The sequence below is a fragment of the Choloepus didactylus genome, chromosome 25 (genome assembly GCF_015220235.1).
Source record: "Choloepus didactylus isolate mChoDid1 chromosome 25, mChoDid1.pri, whole genome shotgun sequence".
Classification (NCBI taxonomy): domain Eukaryota; kingdom Metazoa; phylum Chordata; class Mammalia; order Pilosa; family Megalonychidae; genus Choloepus; species Choloepus didactylus.
The window spans coordinates 2,087,986-2,100,325 of record NC_051331.1 but is presented as its reverse complement, the minus strand read 5'-3'; positions in this window follow the sequence as shown (position 1 = coordinate 2,100,325).

Genomic DNA, 12,340 nt, shown 5'->3' with positions numbered 1-12,340 from the left:
ACTGAGGCTCAGGGAAGTGGGGTCGCTTGCGGGAGGCCTGAGGTCACACGGCCAACAAGGGGGGACCCAGATTCAAGCCCACGGCTGCTGGAATCCAGGCTTCCACTGCACACTGGGTCGGCCGCTCCCGCTGCTGCTTTAGGTTCTGGACACACCTCAGAGCAGCCTCTGTGCGGGCAAGCAAGCCCCTGCAGGAAGCTCGGGTATGACGCAACAGGAAGTTGTCCCGGTGGCCACCCTGCCAGCCAGTCCTCTGCCTCTGTGGGTGCATTAGCCGAGCCCCCAGAAACACCGGTTGCTCCCAGTTCCACCAGAGCAGGCAAAGCAAGGACGTGAGTGCGTTTCCTGGGCTCAAGTTGGGGCCCAAAGGCCTGGCCTGGAGGGAGGAAGCACCCACTTCCCAAGGGCAGCAGAGCCCAGAGTCGCACCATGTGTCCACGCCCACTTCCGGCCTCAGCCGGCCTCCCCACCACCTCCTGCTTGGGTGGAAGGAAAGCAAAGCAGACGGCTCGCCCTGGGATGCCCTCCCTCTCCCTGGGGCCGGGCCCCCAGGCACCCACTCCTGCCCCCAGCTCTCCCTCACTATCCACTTCCTCAAGACAAGCACCTGCCAATGGGCGGCCCGCGACCCGCGTGCACTAGCATCACACAGGCCTTCAGCCCGGCTTCCCAAGGGGGACAGGAGGGGACCTGGGGCAGAGGGGCCTCCGGGCACCAGGATCCTGCCAATCACAACAAAGCAAAGTCAGCTTCTCCGCTCGAAGCCTCGTTTTTCTGGGCCCTAAACAACTCCAGGTATCCTCCTTCTCTGAGAGTCTGGGGCTTTTTTGGATTTCAGCGAAGGTGGGAAAGGCTTTTAGAGCTGTTTGTCTCTTTGCCATGAAGAAATACCACAGGATTCCAAAAGCACACGCCACCCTGACTTCAAGCAAAGCACAGCTGAGCTGTCGGTTCTCCGCGATTATAGCCACAATCATCCTGGATGAACAATCAACTGGGAAAACTCCGAAAGGTCCACCTCCTTTTTGTGGGAGGAAGTTAGAGAGGCGGTGAGGTTTCACTTCCAAACCTCCAAGAAACACCACCCCAAGCCCCCACTATCCCAACAGCGGGGATATTCCCAAAGGAAGTCCCACGCTGGTCTCACTCATTCATTTACTTGTTTGTGACCCGGCATCCCGCTAAGATGCAAGCTCCCCGAAGACCCAGCCAGCCCCTAGCCCAGCGTGCCTGGCACGTCGACGGCACTCAAATATTTGTTGTTGAGTTACTTGCCGGCATAGGGAGCTGCATGAGCTGGAAGATTTAACATTCTATTTTTCAATCCAACTTAAGTTGCATTAAAACAAAAAAACAAAAAACTACCATTATGAGCATGCAGGAAAACCTGCAGCTAGTAAAACCCCCTTGTTGCCTTCAAGTGCTCGGCCATCCCTGAGAGGCCAGGTTGAAGGGCTAAACCCACATTCGAAACGGGTTACGGAGAGGATGAAGGCAAACCCAATACCAGACATTAAAGATGACCTCGTCCATTCATCCGGACGGGCCACTCTGTACTGCAGCTCTTTCCCAAGCCCATCGAGATCCCACAGGGAATTCGTGCCCCCAGTGCCATCTCCGGCAGGGAGGAAGCCCTCACTTCCCCGGCTATTCCAGGCACATCAGTCAACAGCTTCTGGGTCCAGACATAGGAGCCGGGCGGGGTTTGGGCCTGCGAGCCTTTGAGGGCCGCCCACCGATGGATCACCACGGCGCATTACATCTAACAAATGCACCCAGATCAATATGGGTTTCTAACTATCCAGGGTTTTTTCTGGCTGCAAACATCCTTCAATTAAAAAAAAAAAAGCTTAAGAAACTTCCTGTTAGATAAAAGAGATGTGACGGTGGTGCCACCACCCGCCAGAGGGAAGTCTGTGGCCCCGAGAGACTGGCAGCACTCCGGTGGGGACGGCGCTCCCTTCCGAGCCACTCACCTTATTTTTTTAGCTTTGAAAAATAGTAGAAACTTCACTCCTTTCTCCTATGATGGAATATCTGCCCTTAAAAGAACTAAGAGAAATTTCAAGCTTGGCAGATATTTCTTTGCCTCGATCCCACAGTCGCTTTTTGCGTGTGAGGATGTTTTAAGGGAAAAAGCACCTTGGGAGCCTCCTGCGGCTGGGGGCCCAGCCCAGCTTCTCACCCACGGCTCCCCCCGGGTCGTGGCCATCAGGGGCAGACGTCGGCTTGCCCCCACTGGTGAGGGAAGAGGCTGAGCCGATCGCCGCGGCAGGGTTCTAGGGCTTTCTGATGGAACCATCTGCCCCACCCCCAGGCCCCCAAGCGCCGTCTCCACAGCTCTCGCCATCCCGGGGACTCCTGGGAGCTGGAGCTGAATTCTGATCTCCTCACGGGCACAAAGCCACCCGCTCAACACCGTTATTGTGCGGTGGGAAATGCCTTTGTACATCTCTTTCCCAGTCTTTTGTCCTCAAATCGGATCCCTTACCCTGAAAGGATGGTTCCCCTTTCAAGGTTCTGATGGGTAAGAACAAACCACCACATGCTTGAGCGGTCCCAGAATACGGATGCCAACAGTGTGACTGCAGTGACACGTCTCCCTGCTCGCCCTCGACCCACAGAGGGGAAAGCCAAGGGATACCCGCAAATCCGGCTCCCGTGTGGCATCGGAACACAGCTCAGCTTTGCCCCAAGTCTCAGGGAGGCCGTGGGCCTTGCAGGAACCACACAGGCTTCCTCCACTCTGGGCACATTCAGCCTGGGCAGGAGTCCGAGCACGTCCTGCTCTGGGGGTACCACAGCTGACCCCGAGTGTGCACTGGCCACGTGGCTGGCTCGTCGTCCCCGATTCGTCCATTTATTCATCCGCCCAGCGCCTTCCCACACGGTCACGGGGAAGCGTCCCCTCACTTCTGAGCCGGTGCCGGAGTGGGGCCACAACTTGTTCTCCTGCCCCACCCTGCAGGTCCTGTGGGTTTCGTTTAAAATCACTTTTCCGCCCCATCCCGGGACACCCTAACCCCTCAGCCGCTCTGCGCTGCCCGCCTTCATCCCCTTCCCCTCCGCTGCGCCCGCGGCTGACCAGGAAGGAGGCGACGGGCAGCCAGCTCTGCAGCAGCCACCTGCCCGGACTTGACTACACCAGGAGCGGAGGGCCCCGGAAACCCTCTAAGTGCTTCTGCACAGAGGAAAATAGCTCGAGTCGAAACTTGTGTCCACACGGTCCACTGACAGATTTAGAACTCAAATTATAGCCTGGGCAAGAGGCGTCACAGAGGACTCAAATTAAGGCAGACCCGGGTGGAGGCGAACAGGAGACGGCCAGCCTGAAATCGGTTCTAGCGGAGCCGGCCCGTCCGCCGAGAGCTCCGCTTCCGGAACATTCTCCCACGATCCGGGCCTGAGCCGAGCGTGTGGACACGAAGCGGTTACAAGTTACTCGGGTTTCACACTGAGCTCGTTCTGTCCCTCCGACCACCACTCAATGCGAGCATTCATCTCCTGGGCGCTGGGGCCCTGCATCTGGCAGAGCAGATAAAATTAGCCACTGCAGGGACTCAAAATCCAGGGTGGGCCACTGGGAAAAGCATGCCCGAGACCCGGGCCAGCCACGGAAAAATTTCCTCCGGGCCAGGCTGAAGTCACCGAGAACTCAGAGAGAGGGAGTAAACCCTCGGTCCCCGGCGTCCCTGCCCGGATCTGGGGCGACCCACTTCCTGCTTTGTGGTCCATAACTGGGGACCCTCCGGAGATCGAGGGGGGATGGCAGGGCCCAGGCAGGAAGAACCCCAAGGAGCATTCTCCTCCCTTTTTTACGGCGGGGGAGGCGGGGAGGTATGTGATGCCGGAGGGAGGCCTGGGGGACAGGAAGTTGGTCTGTCCCAGGCCTGACACTGTGAGAGGTGGAGACAACGCCCCTGCCGGGTCCCTCCTGCCTCCACGGCCGCCCGGCAGCTCTGCGGCGACCCCGCAGCTAGAAAACGGGGTGACTGAGCGAGTCATCTGATCCCCCAAACCGAACAGCCCTAGGGGGACAGGAGGGACAGCCCTCTCTTTCTCTGTCTCCTAACTTCTGCTCCAGCCACGAAACCCTCCAGGGTCCTGGAAGCTGAGACAAAAGTTCAGAGAAGACCCCAAGCCTGGCAAGAAAGAAGGCTGAATGGGGCCCATTTTTCTGATCTCTCGCTCCACGTTGGAGGGAAGGGTAACACAAGAGACACGAGGGGGCCTTAAAGTTGGGGGTCTAGAGGAGAAATGGGGGAAGGGCTTCTCCCTGACAAAGTCAGGAGGGAAGCCTCCGGAAAAGGGCACCCCTCAGGGCAGAGGGATCCACAGGGTGTCCCGTCAGGACAGGGGGTGCCTCGGAAAAGCAGACGTACACTTTGGAGATGCAAGGAGCCCGTGAGGGGAGGGGCAGCTCAAATTAGAGGCAGAACCTCCGGAGGAGCAGGGGGTCCCTCGGAAAATCGTGGCACCCATGGATCGGTGGGGGACCTGACAGAAATGGGAATATTTTGGAAAAGTGAGGGCACACCTCAGAGAGCTAAGAATCAATGGTGTTGGGGGTATGGGCCTTTCAGGATAGTGGGGGACCCCTCAGAGAAGTGGGGGATCAAAAAGGAGGGGATCCCATCAAAAGTGGGACAGCACAGAAAAGTAGGGAGCACAGTGGAGAAGGATTCTGTCAGAAGAATGTCTCAGGGGAATTGGGGGACACTTTGGAGATGGGGGATTACCCCAAGAAGTGGGAAACAGCCAAGCAAGAAAAAAGGGTCTCCAGAAAAGCTGGAAACACGGAAAACGACAGGTGCCCAAGGGATGTCAGAAAAGTTGGACAACAGCTCAGAGAAGCGGGGATCCCCTCAGCAAGGAGGGTCCCCCAGAGACTCCAGGTCTCCTTAGAGAAGCAGGGCCCCCCCACGGTGTCGGGGCTCCCCCCAGAGCATCCAGTGTCCCTGAGGGTCACTCCAAGAATCAGGGTCTCCCCCAGAGAGTCTGGGTGCCTTGGGGTCCCTCTTAGAGTTGGGGACCCCCCCCAGAAAGTCCAGGGTCCCCTGGGTCTCCCTCCAAGAATCCTGGTCCCCTCCAAGAGTTGGGGTCCCCCCAGAGAGTCTGGGGTCCCCTCAAGGTCCCTCAGAGTCTAGGGTCTCTCAGAAAGTGGGGGGCCCCTCAGAAAGTATGGGTCCTTCAGGGTCCCCAGAGTTCAGGTCCCCTCACAGTTGCTCCAAGAGTGGGGCCCCCCAGAGAGTCCGGGGTCCTCTGGGAGTCCCCTCCAAGAGTGGAGGACCCCCAGAGAGTCTGGTTCCCCTCCAAGAGTCGGGGTCCCCCCAGAGAGTCCGGGGTCCCCTCGAGGTCCCTCAGAGTCCAGGGTCTCTCAGAAAGTGGGGGCCCCTCAGAAAGTACGGGTCCTTCAGGGTCCCCCAGAGTCCAGGTCCCCTCACAGTTGCCCCAAGAGTGGGGCACCCCCCCCAGAGAGTCCGGGGTCCCCTGGGAGTCCCCTCCAAGAGTGGGGAACCCCCAGAGAGTCTGGTTCCTCTCCAAGAGTCGGGGTCCCCTCTGAGAACCCGGGTCCCCTCGGGGTCCCCCCGAGTCCAGGTCCCCTCACAGTCCCTCCAACAGTGGGGCCCCCCAGAGAGTCCGGGGTCCCCTGGGAGTCCCCTCCAAGAGTAGGGGACCCCCAGAGAGTCTGGTTCCCCTCCAAGAGTCGGGGTCCCCTCTGAGAGCCCGGGTCCCCTCGGGGTGCCCCGGCGTCCAGCTCCCCTCACAGTCCCTCCAAGAGCCCGGGACCCCCCCACAGCGCCGGGGCCCTGGGTCCCCCCGGGAGCTGCCCGCACTCACCCGAGCTGCTGGGCGCCCGCGGGCGGCACGGGCCGGTCGGGTCCGGTCGCGTCCCGCGGCGGCGGCGGCGACAGGCCGGCAGGACAGGACGCCCGCCCGCCGACCGACGGCGCGGGGGTGCGCGTGCGCGCGGTGCGGAGCGCTGACCCGGGCGGGAGGAGCGGCCGCCGCGCTCGGGGCCGTCGCTCGGCCTCGCCGCTCGCCGCGCACTGAAATTGCCCGCTTCGCCGCCCGGCTTCCCCGGTTGCTAGGCAGATTTCGCTGCACACACTTCCGGGTTGAGGCGCGTCTCGCGGAGTGGCGGCGCCGCGGGCCAATGAGGTCCCGCCCGGGTTCCGGGGCTCCGCGCCTCAGGCGGGGCGTGGCCCGCTCCGTGACGGACAGCGCGCGGCGGCCAACCAACGCGCGGGCCGGCTGGCCCACGGGTTCGCGCCGGCGGCCAAGGCGGGCCCGTAGGAGGTGGAGCTGGGTGACCGACAGGCGGCCAGCCAATGGAAGAGCTGAGCGAATCTCGGGACCAATCCGAGTCTGCGGGGGCGGGGCTTTAGAGTCAGGGCGGGAACCCCGCGAGAGGCGGGGCCTGGGACACGTCACTCCGTGGCCGGCTCGCTCGGACCCCGAGGGCGGTTCGGCTGGGGCGCCGGGCGGCAGGCGACTGGCCGGGCAGGGGGTTCCCCGCAGTGCTCAGCAGGGGCGCCCGACCCACAATGCACCGGAGGCGGCCCGGGCGGGCGGCGGGCGCGGCTGGGGGCGGCGCGTCCAGTCCCCGAGCGTTCCCGGGCCCCGCGCTCCTTCCTCTCCGGGCTGGGGCGCGACCCTCCGAGGACGGCCCGGCCGCCGACGCCGCTCGCGCGCTGGGGAGAACCCTCGGCCCGCGGCCCGCCCCGTTCCGAGGGGGATGTCGGGGTTCTCTCCCCGCCGTGTTCCGAGGGGGATGTCGGGGTTCTCTCCCCGCCGTGTTCCGAGGGGGATGTCGGGGTTCTCTCCCCGCCGTGTTCCGAGGGGGATGTCGGGGTTCTCTCCTTGCCTCTTCTGAGGGGAATTTGGGGGGTTCTTTCCTGATTCTGTTCTGAGGGGACACATCGGGATTCTTTCCCTGCATCCCCTTCTGAGGGGAATTGGGGGTTCTTCCCCTGACCCCATTCTGGGGGGACTTTGGGGTTCTCTCTATGCCCCCCATTCTGAGGAGAATTTGGGGTTCTCTTCCTGATCTTTCTTCTGAGGATAATTTGGGGTTCTCTCCCTAGCCTGTTCTGGGGAGAATTTGGGGTTCTCCCTGGTCCCCCCCAAGCAGGATCTGGGGGCCCGGGGCAGCTCTGCGCGTGTCTCTGACGGGAAGGGTGGACTCGGGCCCACCGGGCACCGGGTCTGGTTCTTCCCACGTGACTTGGTGGAACTGCGACACCCTTTCTCCAACGCCCACAGGCGCCGTGACCCAGGCTCCTGGACGGACAGACAGACCGACAGACCCACGTCCTTGAGTCCCAGGGGAATCACTTTTAGGGGACGTGCCGCATTGGTTTTGTAGACAGGAAAACAGAAGACGACGCCCGTCACCAACGGGTGAAGCCTGAACCCAGACTTCTCCCCCTTGGTGCCGTCTCTCCCAGGACGCTGTCGGGGAACAGGGTTGGAACCAGGCTGGCTTGGCACCCTGCCCCCCCAAATCACTACCACTCCTGCCCCCCCAAATCGCCGCCGCTCCTGCCCCCCAAATCGCCGCTGCTCACCCTCCCTGCGGTTGTGTGAGGTGGGTGAGGCCCCGTTCTCTGGGGGACTAAACAGGCCCCGGGTCCCGACGTGGCCCCAGACATGGGGATGAAGTAGAGCCGAGCCTGAGCTCCAGCCCAGACGTCCCGGTGCTCCCGCAGCCCCGTGTGGGGGGCCCGGACCCCAGCCCGGTGCAGCCGGCCCCCAGCCCACCTCCCTCCTCTGCATGTCTGCACTGACCCACTGCACAAAGTGGGCAGCTGGGTCCCTCTTTCCCTCTTTCCCGAATCCCCCCGAGACGCTGAGTTCCCGGAGGGGTCCCGGTGTTACGCACACACGGGCGCAGGCACACGGCGAGCCGCGCGCGAACAGAGATTGGGGGTCACAGCCCTCCTGGAGCGCCTGACCCCGTCTGCCCCCCTTGCGCACCCACACCCACGTCAGGGAACGCAGGGCCCTGAGGAGTGAAACTCCGCTGCTCCGTCTTTCCTTTCCCGAAGGAGGGCCCCAGAGAGCGGACGGAGTCCCGGTGCTGAGCTTGGGGCCTGCACTGTGCTCCTGTCCCCTGGGTGGACTCGGGGTCCCGGGGGCTCTGGCCACGCTTGTGGGTGGCACGTGGGTCTCGGCCAGGGGAGCTTCCGGCCCCAGCTGTCCTGTCGGGACAGGGCCTTGGGAGCAGCTTTCTGGAACACCCTGCCTTGGCCTGGCCCGGGCAGTCCTGCCCCTGCTCCCCTGTTGTCTGCCGCATTCTCCTCGTCTCCCCGGTGCTGCAGGGGTACAGGACGAACGAGAGGGGGACAGGGCTCTGAGACCGTCCACCAAGCTTCTAGAAGCACATCGGGCTGGGCAGGGGCTAGAGGGTGGTTGGAGGGAAGGAGACGACCGGCCCCGAGACCAGAGTTCACTACGCGTTTGCCGAGAAACCTTTCAGGGATTCACTCAGGCAAGGCCTCGGCCTTGGGGCCCCAGCAGGGAGCCGGAGGGAGGATGAAGCGGGGATGCTGCAGCCGAGGGGCTCGGGATTTACTGAGCCAGGCGCCCCGTTTCCCGTCAGTCAGCGTGGGGTCTGCAATCAGTCATGTCGGGGTGGCTGCAGTGGGCCCCCTGGGACCCGGGAATGCCCTCCTGGTGTCTCCCCGAGAAGGAACGGAAAGCGGGGACTCGAACAGCACAGGTGCTCAGGCACGAGGGTTCAGGCAGGTTATTCAGTCACCAGAACGTGGAGCCGCCTGGGTGTCCCTTGACGGGTGATGGAGAAACGAAACGTGGTGCACATACAGTAAAGAGAATTTAAAAAGCCACAAAAAGAAGCCAAGTGCCCCCACGTGCTATGACGTAGATGAACCTTGGCGACGTTGTGTTGAGGGAAATCAGCCAGATGTAGGGGGACAAACACGGCATGATCCCACTCTATGAAATAACCAGAAAAGGCAAATCCAGGGAGAGGGGCCAGGGACGGGAAATGGGGGGCCACGGCCGAGGGGTGTGGGGCTTCCATTTGGGGGGAGGGAAGCACGACGCCGAGAGCGGGAGGATCTCACTGCACAGTGAGCCCGGGAGGGGCCAAGATGGGAAAGTTCATGTGCGTGTTTCAAACATGGGGGAAAAGAGCAGCTGAAGAGACAATGATGATCAAATGCAATACATGATCCTGGACGGATCTAACAAAGGGGAACAGGCCCCAAAGGACATTATTGGGACATACGAAAAACTGGAATATGGTTCATCAGCTTTATGTCAACATTCAGTTTCTTGGGCTTGATGACTGCACTTAAGGAGGTCACATAAGTGAATATCTTGTTCTGAGGAATTATGAAGTGTTCAGGGAGCCTGATGTATATGCAGCCTACTGCAGAGGTTTGGAAAATAGATGGATGATAGGTAGATAGATGGAAACAAGGAAAAGAAAAGAAAAGAAAGAAAGAAATGAAAGAAGGAAAGAAAGAAAAAGGAAGGAAAGAGAAGGGAAGAGGAAAGAAGAAAAAGAGAAAAAAGAAAAGGAAAGTAAAATTAAGGAAAGAAAAAGGTAGGAAAGAAAAGGAAAGAAGGAAAGAAAGAAAGGAAGAGAAAAGGAATGAAAAGAGAAAAGAAAAGGAAAGAAGAAGAAAAAAGAAAAGGAAAGAAAGAGAAAGAAGAAAAAAGAAAAGGAAAGAAAGAAAGAAAAAGAAGGAAAAAAAGAAAAGGAAGGAAGGAAAAGAAAGAAGTAAAGAAGAAAAGAAAGCAAATGTGGCAAAACATTCCAGTTGCTGTCTCTGGGTATCCGCGTGGGGAGAATGCTGCAGTTCTCTGTACTGGGTTTGTAATGTTTTTGCAACCGTCCTGCAAGTTTGAAATTATATCAAAATCAAAAGTTTAAGAAAAAAGAGAGAGGCAAAAAACAAACTGGGGATACCCAATTAGATTTAAGCACACGCTTTTTATTAGGATGAGCGCATCGGACGCAGACCTAGGGGCCCTGCGGGACCCACCCCGGGGTTTGAGGGTCGCCCAGCAGCAGCCCCTGCTCTCGCCGGACCCAGGGTGGGAGCCGGGCGCCCCGGGGCGGGGAGGGGAGCAGATCCGGCGCTCGGAGGCCCCTGGCCCCCGACCGAGGTGACCATAACGTCCTTCCATGCCAGGAGGGCATGTGCGGCACATGGACGGGGGGCAGCGGCCTGGCCCCCACATGGACACGTGGCCCCTGACCCCTGGGGACCGCAGATCCACTTTCTGTTCCCGTGAACTTGCTCGTTCTAGATGCTTCATGCAGGTGGACTCAGGTGGCGCGTGGTGCTCTGCCCGGCTCCTGTCACCCGCTCCTTTCCGCAGCCGCGTGCTGTTCCACTGGATGGGTGGACCCACAGGGTTTCTCCGTTGACCTGGACGGTGGGAACGACACTGCACCATCTGTCCAAGTCCCCGTTTGCAGCTGTCTGGGGACTGGGCTTTGCTTTCTGAGGAGCCACCAGCAGGCGCTGCTTTTGCACCGAGCCCGATGCCCGGAGAGCGCACCCTGGGAGCGAGGAACCACGGGCCTGGCCCAGCTGGGGAGGACATCTCCACAGGGTGCCGTCCCCTCTCCTGGGGAGGGGTGGCTTGGGCAGGGTCCTTCCAGGCCCACAGCCCTCTCGGCCCTGTTGGTCAGTTCTGGGGACGGTGGCCCCACTGCAGGGACTTGGGCATTTTCCATTCTCTGGACATGGAGCCCTCAGTGTCCTCACACAGGGCGCAGGACGTCACCCGGGGCCAGGCCTTGGGGACAGTCATGGCTGCCCCTACTGGCCATGAAGAGGCTGTGGGCAGGGCCAGCAGCTGCCCGGCCACCCGGCGTCCACCCTCAGGGACCCCCGAGGCCTGGGGGCCCCGGAGCAGAGCTGGACGGCTGGGCCGCTGTGACCAGCTGCGTGCCCCTGCTGACCCCTGCTCTCTCCTCACACACGGTGACCCTCCTTGGGGGAACGCCCACTCCCCAGGGACAGGGAACTGGTCTCTTTAGGGTTCCTGCTGCGTCCCCAGCACCCGGACACAATAAGCGCCCCGTAAATATCTGCAGAATGAGTGGCACTGACACTTGGGGAATCACGGGGACAGGCCCAAGAGGGGAAACAGAGGCAGCGGGGTGCAGGCCATCCAACACCGGTGTCCACTGGGTCCGGCAACGTCCAGCCCAGCCTGTGCGTCTTCCATTCGGGGAGCCCGCGGTGGTCCCAGCAGGGGGGCCCCCTCCCTCCCACCCACCCACCGCCCGGCCTGTCGGGACGCTGCTCCGGGCCGGGCCCACTGCGCCCCCTGGCGGCCGATGCTGCAGAGCCTCGAGGCTCCCGAGGTTTCCCCGGCGTCTGTCTGTCTGTCTGTGACTAATTCTCCTTTCAGTCTGAGGACACCGGCGCCCCCCGCTCGCCCTCCCGGAAGGAACCTGCTCAGCTGCGCTCCGGATCCCCCGGCTCCATGGCCACGGCACGCTCCCTTCGTGCTCGGACACCCGTGTTTGGGGGCAGCTTCTCTGGGAGCTGCCGGCTGCCCAGCCAGGTCCCGGAGGCCCCCGAGCCGCCTCGGCCACCAGCGTTTGTGGGCACTCTCCTGTCCCGCTTCTTCTGGACCCCCTGCCCCGGCCGGCCCCCCCAGCCTCGCGACCTGGCTCAGGCAGCTCCCGGGGGTCCCGCACCCTCCCTGGGGTCAAGTGTGGCCTCTTGGATTCATCCTCGGGGGGTCAGCTCCAGCCTGACAGCGCCTCTGAGGGATGGGAGGACGGGAGGGGCCACTGCCTGCTGGGGGTCTCCTCCGGAACATTCTCCCAGCACGTGCTGACAGGTAGTGGCTCCGGGGAGGCGGTCATGGGCCAAGCTGCCGACCCCCGACAGCATCTGCTGGGAAGTGCCACGTGACGGTCCCCCGGGGGCCCAGCCCGTGTCCAGACAAGGCCACCGGCTCGTCCCGGGGCCGCACAGGGGACCCGGCACCATCGTGGGACCAGGGCTGCACACCCAGACTCAGTCAGGGGGTCCCAGGCTCACGGGGGCTGCGAGGACGAGGCAGGCGCCCACTGGGCTGTCAGCTGGCATCTGAGGTGGCCCCGAAGATGAAGGGTGAGCAGCGTCCCCAGAAACACAGAGGGGAGAGGAGCAGAGAACACAGGGTGGGTGGGGGGAGCCGTGCGACCCGAGGCCGTGGGGCCATCCTGTGTGCTCGGGAAGAAAAGGGGGTGCAGCTGCCAGAGGCTGGAGCGGTGGGGACGGGGAAGGGGTCCCGTGAGGTGGGGACGACTCGGGCGACAGGGGCTGACACACGAGCACTGACGCATCGGGCGATG